The 8,112-nt window shown below is 43.4% G+C and overlaps 1 non-coding gene across 1 annotated transcript; it reads right to left on the reverse strand.

Annotated features, from left to right (window-relative positions):
* Positions 1 to 325: 325 nt before the first annotated feature.
* Positions 326 to 431, reverse strand: LOC115070805. The gene has a single exon (XR_003849938.1). It is a non-coding gene; the product is annotated as a small nucleolar RNA U13 (small nucleolar RNA).
* Positions 432 to 8,112: the final 7,681 nt, after the last annotated feature.

Below are 8,112 nucleotides of genomic sequence, written 5' to 3' on the forward strand. Positions count from 1 at the left end.
TTCTGCAAGCCCTCCTTATAGTAGCTGTGTTAATCAGCTTTCCATCACTGCAACAAAATACCTGAAACAATCAACATAAAAAGAAGAAAGATTTATTTTGGCTTATGACTTCAAGGTTTTGGTCCATGGTCAGCTGGCCCCATCACTTTGAGACTTCAGTAAGGCAGTACATTATGACAGGAGCACATCACAGAGGAAACTGTTTGCTCCATGGAAGACAGAAAGCAAGAGAGAGGAAGTAAACAGTGTCCCACAATCACCTTAGAGGGCAGATACTAAATGCTTAGGATGTCCCACTAAGCACACCCTCTTTTTTTTCCCCTCACATCAGACGGATAATGTGCTGGTGCAGTGTGTAAAAAGGTTCGAGGGTGGCACGTTATGCATGCGCGTGAACACCCAATTGTCACACTTATGAATCACAAAAGGATCTAGCACACCCTATTAAAGACGTTCAAGGTGTCCATGCAGTGCCAAGCTGAGCACTTTAACTCATGGACTTTTGGGGTACATTTTTTTGTTTTTATTAATTTTTTATATGTATGAGTGTTCTGCCTGCATGTAAGTGCGCCACATGTGTGCAATGCTGGAAGAGGCCAAAAGAGGGCATTGAATTCCCTGGAACTGGAGTTACAGATATCTGTTAACTGCCATGTGGGTGCTGGGAATTGAACCCAGGTCCTCTGCAAAAGCAGCCACTGCTCTTAACCACTGAGCTCCTAGGGTACATTTTAAATCTAAACTATATCAGTGACTAATCCATTCATGACCTATGTAACTCCCATTAGGCAACCTTGGAGATTAAGTTCCCAACACATAAGTTTTGGAGGGGACAAAGTCTCGTAAGTCTTAGTACTGGGCTTTGAACAAGGAGTCTTGAGTACAGTGCTTCCTGGTTTCCTTGCCAGTAAGAATCACTCAGGGGAATTTGTTCAATCTATGCTTTCCAGTCCATAAGCCTGATATCTGATTTAGTGTGACTACACTAGGATTCAAGAATCTGTCCTGTTGAAGAATCCCTGGGTGATCTTTATCATCAGGTAGTTGGAGAAACACTAGATGTTGATTCTACAATGCTTAAAATTTTTTCAAGTGCTTGGGAAGTCTATACTTCAGGAATCCTAATGTGACTACTTTGTAGAGATAAGAAGTTTGGAGTTGGCAAGATGGATCAGCAGGTAAAGGAACAGGCTTGCAAGCCTGACTACCTGAATTTGATCCTCAGGGCCCATATGGTGGAAGGAGAAAAGCAACATCCAGTTGTCCTCTAACCTCCAGAACACACACGTGCACACACGCACATACACAAATACATGTATAATTCTCTAAAAATGTTTCTAAGTAATAACATGCTTTCATGACAACACATTAAAATTATCAAAAAAATAGTCTTGCCCCTGACAATAATGTTGGTGAGTGTTGGTGGCTCTCCTCAGTATTGTTTTTCTTCAAAACCAGCATTGGTAATATATTTTGCTCATGATCTAGACTAATACAGAGGAGTATCTTCTTTGTGCAATTCAGTGAAGAGCCTGGCTTAGTGGTGAGGAACTGCAGTGTTACCATGACAACATTACAGTTATCCCTGAATAAATAGCCTGACTCTTAACTTTAGTTTCAAGAGTCAGCCTGAACTCAGAGGGCACTGTTCTTGCAGATGTCTCCTGGAACTGTGCTGTCAAGCCAGACCTCACCCATACTTTTATTCAAATCTGTTCCTCCAGCTTCAAATGGGAAACTACAAGCTTGGATCTTTATCAGACAATCTTGCCTTTTCATTCCTAGGCCTAAAATATTTCATATATACAATTTCACGCATTTTTCTCAATCTTCATTGCTTTCAATAAAGATACTAATATGAATGTTCTGCCTTTCAGAACTTCAGTTTGCTAATTCTCAAGCATACCCACATTCACTCACTATCTTGGGTGGAGAAGAAATTGAGTCAGGTGCCCAGGACACAAGTGCACATGGTTCAGTGAGTTTGTTTGATGTAACTTTTTTGATTCAAGGTTAACAAAAAATCATTAGTCCTGCATTTTTGTAAAAGTCATTCCTACAAACACATAAGCAAAGAAATGCCCGAAGATGGCTGTAGGGGACACAAGGCAGACTAAAGCCATTCCCCAGGCAAAGGGTATGATTAGCTTTAATTGAAATTACAGTTTGATTGAGTAACAAGAGTATGCTGGTTAGTTTTTGTTCAACTTGTTACAAATTAGAGACACCTGTTAGAAGGAACCTCAGCTGAGGAATTTTTTATATCAGATTGGCCTGTGGCCATGCTTGTGATGTATTTTAATTGGTAAGTGATATGGGAGGGCCCAGCCCACTGTAGGTGGTACCATTCCTGGGCAGGTGGGCCTGGACTGTATAAAAAAGTAGCTGAGCAAGCCAGTAAAGAGGTGTAGTCCTCCATGGTCTCTGTTTCAGTTTCTGCCTCCGGGCCCCTTCCTCTGGATGAACTGTTAACTGGAAGTATAAGATGATATAAACCCTTTTCTCCTCAAGTTGTTTTGGTTAGATTGTTTAATCACAGCAACAGAAAGCAAGCTAGAACAAGTGACATAGGCAAGGGTTTAGAACTCAGGACTAGAGATGCAGCTGCCTTGAAAGGACATATTGCCACTAAAGAAGGGATCTCTCAAGTAGTACAAACTAGAGGTATTACTTTTACTACCCAGACTGTGCCTCCTGCAGAGACCTACCTGACATAGGGGTGGGGGGGGCAGGGGGTTGTGAGCTCATTTTGCAATCGATTATTAAAAGATGTTTTCGGGGCTGGAGAGATGGCTCAGTGGTTAAGGGCACTGATTGCTCTTGCAGAGAACCTGGGTTTGATACCCAGCACCCACGTGGTGGCTACAAAGCGTCCTTAACTCCAGTTTCAGGGGAATCCAAACACCTCTTCTGACCTCCAAAGCATGCACAACACGGGGGCACTCACACACATGCAGGCAATACACTCATACACATAAAATAAAAATAATTTAAAAAATTTTTTAAAAAGATGTTTGCACTTCTTTCCCTTTTCCATTGTTTCTTTAGACAGGCTCTCATGTCACCCAGGCTGACCTCAAGTTCCCTGCCATCTGAAGATGTCCTTAAATTCCTGATCCTCCAGCCCTCACCTCCCAAGTGCTGGGATTACAAACCTGTACCATCAAACATGCCTCTTTCTTGATTTTGTGGCACTGGGGGAGGGAACCTACATACTCTAAAAAACAGCTTCTTTTCCTAGGATTATTAACATAAAAGAAAAGAAGGTCGCTCTATCTAAGTTCATTTTGTAAAGTTGGGAGCATATTATTTATATTAATCATTAACAATCCGTGTGACAAAAAGAAACTGGCTTTGGGCTAGAAATCAAGCAATGTACCTGAATGAGCACCACCACACGGAGCTGTGTGGTCTTAAGCAAGTCAGTTACACTGATAGACCTGTGTCTTTCACAGAGGAATGCAAATCAGGTGATACCTTATTTCACCAATTCTAAAATGCACTGTTTTCAAATTTTACTGTTTCTGATCTTGGGATGCATCTGCTAATCAATGGTACATTGCAATTATTATTGGCAGAGTTTTCTTCTTGGTTGCTTTTGGAATCTGCAGCACATTACAGTCAACAGTGAACCTAGCTTTCTAGGCAGCTACATGATGATGCCTAGCATTTGCGCATTGATGTAATACTCTCTACTCCTCTAAATATATTCTAACTTTTTATTCCTACAGGACTCCAGCTTGGCAATGGTTTTTCAGAAGGGAGGTCATCTAAGCTCTCTCTCCCCCGTTGTTGCGAGTCATGTTTCACTATGTATCTCAGATTAGTGTTAAATTCAGTATGTAACCCCGACTATCCTTGAATTTGTGATTCTCTTCCCTAAGCCTCCTGAGTGCTGAGCTTACAAACATGAACCAGTATACCCTGGTCTGAGTTGATTTTTTAAAATATTTTATTTATTATTTTTATTTTATGTGTATGAGTGTATTGCCTGCATGTATGTAAGTGCACCCGTGTCACGTAATACCCACAGAGGTCAGAAGTGGGTATCAGATCCCCTGGAACTGGAGTTATGAATAGTTGTTAGCTGCCATGTGGATGCTAATTGAACCCAGGTCCTCTGCAAGAGCAACCAGTGCTCTTAACCACTGAGCCATCTCTCCAGCCCCCAAACCCACAAATTAGATTCTTGCAATGTCATTGAGGTAGACATTTCTACTCATTTTCTCCTCTCAACCAGACTCCATTGTCTCTATCCTGTTCTGTACTGGAAAGGTGGCTGTCTGAGTTACATGGATTTCTTGCTAAGATTTGGCATATCAGTGAGCAGGAAGAGAGGGAGCTCACTGTACTCAGGGACCTTCCTTCAGCTCCCTCATGGGCAACCTTGTTCTATCCTCTCCATCCAGCACTTTCTCAACTTTTAGGGCCTATTCTTTTCCTTATGCTATAATCAAATTACTTTAGGTGAATGCACTTTCTCTTTGCTTTCAGGATGGTCACTGGCTGAGTGGAACAGAAGCAGAAATGGAAGAATGAAATTAGGTTGCTCAGGTATGTGAGGAGCAGAGGCAGCTCCACTTGGCTCAGGGAACAGAGGCACCAAGAGAAGCTGGCGTGTGATGGCATCAATTTCTCACGCTGTGGCGGCTGAGGGCATGAGAAGTAAATGGGCAGAATAAGGCATTACACTTGGATAACCAAGTGGCCATCCAACTAAGGAAAGTTGCTACTCAGAAACCTTCAGTGGCCATTTGGCTAAGTCCCTTGTTTCCTGTAAAGTCATGGGGGGAGGGGTGAACAGGTGAGGACCAGCCCCCAGGGCACAATGGTAAGGGCTTCAGAGTTTCAGCACCAATGAAAGATCACAGTGTTTGAACTTACCACACAGGTAGGAAAAGGACCCTCAGCTCTGAAGTGTCTGATCCCTTCCACACTCCCTGGCCAGCAGTCCCAAGGAGCCAGCCTTCTATCCAGTGGGCCTCTCCATCCAGCATTCTTTCAGTGCTGTGGCTGCCTCATGAGCTGATGCTCTTCTGGAGACCCAGATCACCACATGCATAACCCATACTTTCTGGAAGCACTGTGCATGGGGTAAACATTTGGAGCCAACAGAAACTGCATTTAGACATACTGCTCTGACCACTTACTGGGAAACCCATAAGGCTACCAGTTTTTACTATGAATTAGATTAAGAAAAGGCAATGAGGCAAATACAGGTTCTGATCCGAGCAGCTCTACCACTAGGTTTTATGAGCTGAGTAGAAAGCAGACATGTGTACTGTCCTCTGGCAAGCACCAGAAGCAAAACCAAGCACAAAACCGGTAAGGTTAGAATCAGACAATGTCACCTCTGCCAGCGGCTATTCATCCACCTGAGGATCCATTCCTGAGAGGCTTCTAGGCCCTAGTAGAGAATGAACCACTAAATATGAAACCCTACAGTAGCACATCTCATTGCTATAATAAAATAACTGAGGCAAGTTAATGTTATTGATAGATAAAAGTAGCCTATGGATGAATCCGGTTGATCAGGATAAAGCACCAGGACACAGATAAAACTCCATTGGAATAGAGCTTATTAGCAAAGGAACATATGGGACAGATTCCCTTCTGGGCAAGGAAAATGTCTGCCTGGGTCGTGAGCTGGGGTCTTTTAAAGGGGGAGGCTTCTGGGGGGTGCAGAAGATGGGAAGATATACATATATATATATATATATATATTTTAAGTTAGGCAGGGGGAAGAGGGAGAGTGGGACTGTTAAAGCCTGCCCCCTTTAGAGATCAAAGGGGAAGCCTGCTATGTTGGCCAAACAGTGGAGAAAAGTCTATTTCTCTTGACTTCAAAGACCAGGGTGCTCTATCAACTCGGTTCCCTTTTCTCAGGGGCTTCCAAGATCCATGAGGCCCTGTTGGTGAGGGGGTGGAGCTATCTGAACCTTAACAGTTATGAAGTGAAAAAAAAAAATGTTTATTTAGCTCCCAGTCCTGGAGATTCACCGGCAAACACTAACACCGGCTCACCTCTGGTAAGGACCTCATGGCAGATGGTGGACAGTGTCATATTGTGGGGAGCACATATGGGAGGAAGAGATCACATTTCAAAGCCAAAAGCCAGAGAGCAATGCCCAACAACTTGCTGTCCAACCAGTGACCTAAGGATCCCTTCCGACCAGTGGCCTAAGGATCACCCACTAGGCCCTCCTTCTTACAGGTTCCACCTCCCAGCACTGCTACACTGAGGATCAAGCTTCCAGAACATGAGCCACTGTGACACACTTAAACCATATCCAGACCATATCAGGCACCAGGTCCTCAGAGATATAGAGAACCACCTATCATGAGCCATGGATTATCTGATATCCTAAACTGTAAAATTAAACATGTGCAGCAGCATTCCAATGTAGAAGCTCCCTATAGACATACAAACAAATATACAAATATATCGGGCTGGGTCAGTCCACAAGGCACTAGGAAAAACTATTAAAAACAAGTGACTCAGAACCACTGAGCCTGGTGGCATAGACCTGTAATCCCAGCTATTAAGAAAGCTGAGACAGTAGGTTCACAAGTTCAAGACCTGCCTGAACTAGAGTGAATTCAAGGCCAACTCCAGCAACTTAGTTAGACCCTCTCTCAAAATAAAAAGTAAAGGGGCTGGAGAGATGGCTCAGCAGTTAAGAGCATTGGCTGCTCTTGCAGAGGACCTGGGTTCAAATCCCAGCACCCACATGGCAGCTAACAACTGTCTGCAACATCAGTTCTAGGGGATCTGACACCTTCTTCTAACCTCCATGGGCATTGTACAACACAGGTACATTTATACACTTGCAGGCAATACACTCATATACATAAATAATAAAATATTAAAATAAATAAAAAGTAAAGAAGGGATAGCTCAGTGGTAGAAGCCTGTAAATGCCCCAGACTCAGAACCCACATGAAAAGCCAAATGTAATAGTGTGCCTCTGTAATCTCAGCACTCTGAAGGGGAGATAGGATATGGAACCAGGAAAATTGCCCAGAAGCTCACAGGCCTCCTAGCTTGGAGTACACAGTGCAGCAGTAGAAACAAGAAGAGAGACCCTGTTTCAACAATGTGGAAGGCAAGAACTGACTCTCGAAAGTTATCCACTGGCCTCCACACGTGCTGCACATGGATGTGCGCGCGCGCACACACACACACACACACACACACACGCACACACAATTGTCAACTGGACTGCATTCCTTCTGCCTCAAGGGGAATTCCTTATAACCCATAGTGAGGGCCAGCATGATAGTTCAGCAGGTAGAGGGCCTTGCTACTGATCCTGATAACCCAAAGGATGAGGGCTTTCTCTCTCAGGCTCTCCTTGGCCTCTACAGATGTGCCATGGCATGTGTACATTCATACACATATTTACTCTATAATTAAAAAATAACTGGTTAATAAAAGAGGAACACAGATTTAAGAGACTACTCACATGCCCATCTTCAAAGCTAGCAGCACAGCATCTCCAAGTCTCTCTCTGCCTGACACTCCTGTGTTCCTGTCATAGGATCTTTGGACCTGCCTAGATAACCCAGGAAAATCTCCCTATGTTAAAATCCTTAATTAATTACATCTGTAAATGTGATTTCTTTGGCTATGAACAATGACTATATCATATAATCGGCCATCAGAGGCTGTTCAGGGTGGAAGAGGTTCTCCATATTCAAGTGAAAAGATGACCCATCTTATGGAAATCATCAGTCCATTCCTTTCCCTAGCTACTCTAGCACAAGCTTAATGGGCCCACATATAAAATATGTATTTAATCCCCACATCAAATCTATGAGGTGGTTGTGCTGCTTAGTCTTTGTCAACATGACACAAACTAAAGTCACCTGGGAACAGGGAACCTCAGTTGAGGAATTTCCTCCACTGGGTTGACAGGTGGCCATGTTTCTTGGGCATTTTCTTGATTACTAGATGATATGGGAGGGCCCAACACACTGTGGGTAGTGCCATCTCTAGGCATGTGGGTTTGGGATGTATATGAAATAAAGCTGAGCAAGACAGTAAGCAACAGCCATCCATGGTCTCTACTTGAATTCCTGCCTCCAAGTTCCTGCCCTGACTTCCTTTAA

This window comes from Nannospalax galili, unplaced genomic scaffold (assembly GCF_000622305.1).
Source record: "Nannospalax galili isolate Female #2095 unplaced genomic scaffold, S.galili_v1.0 scaffold150, whole genome shotgun sequence".
NCBI lineage: Eukaryota > Metazoa > Chordata > Mammalia > Rodentia > Spalacidae > Nannospalax > Nannospalax galili.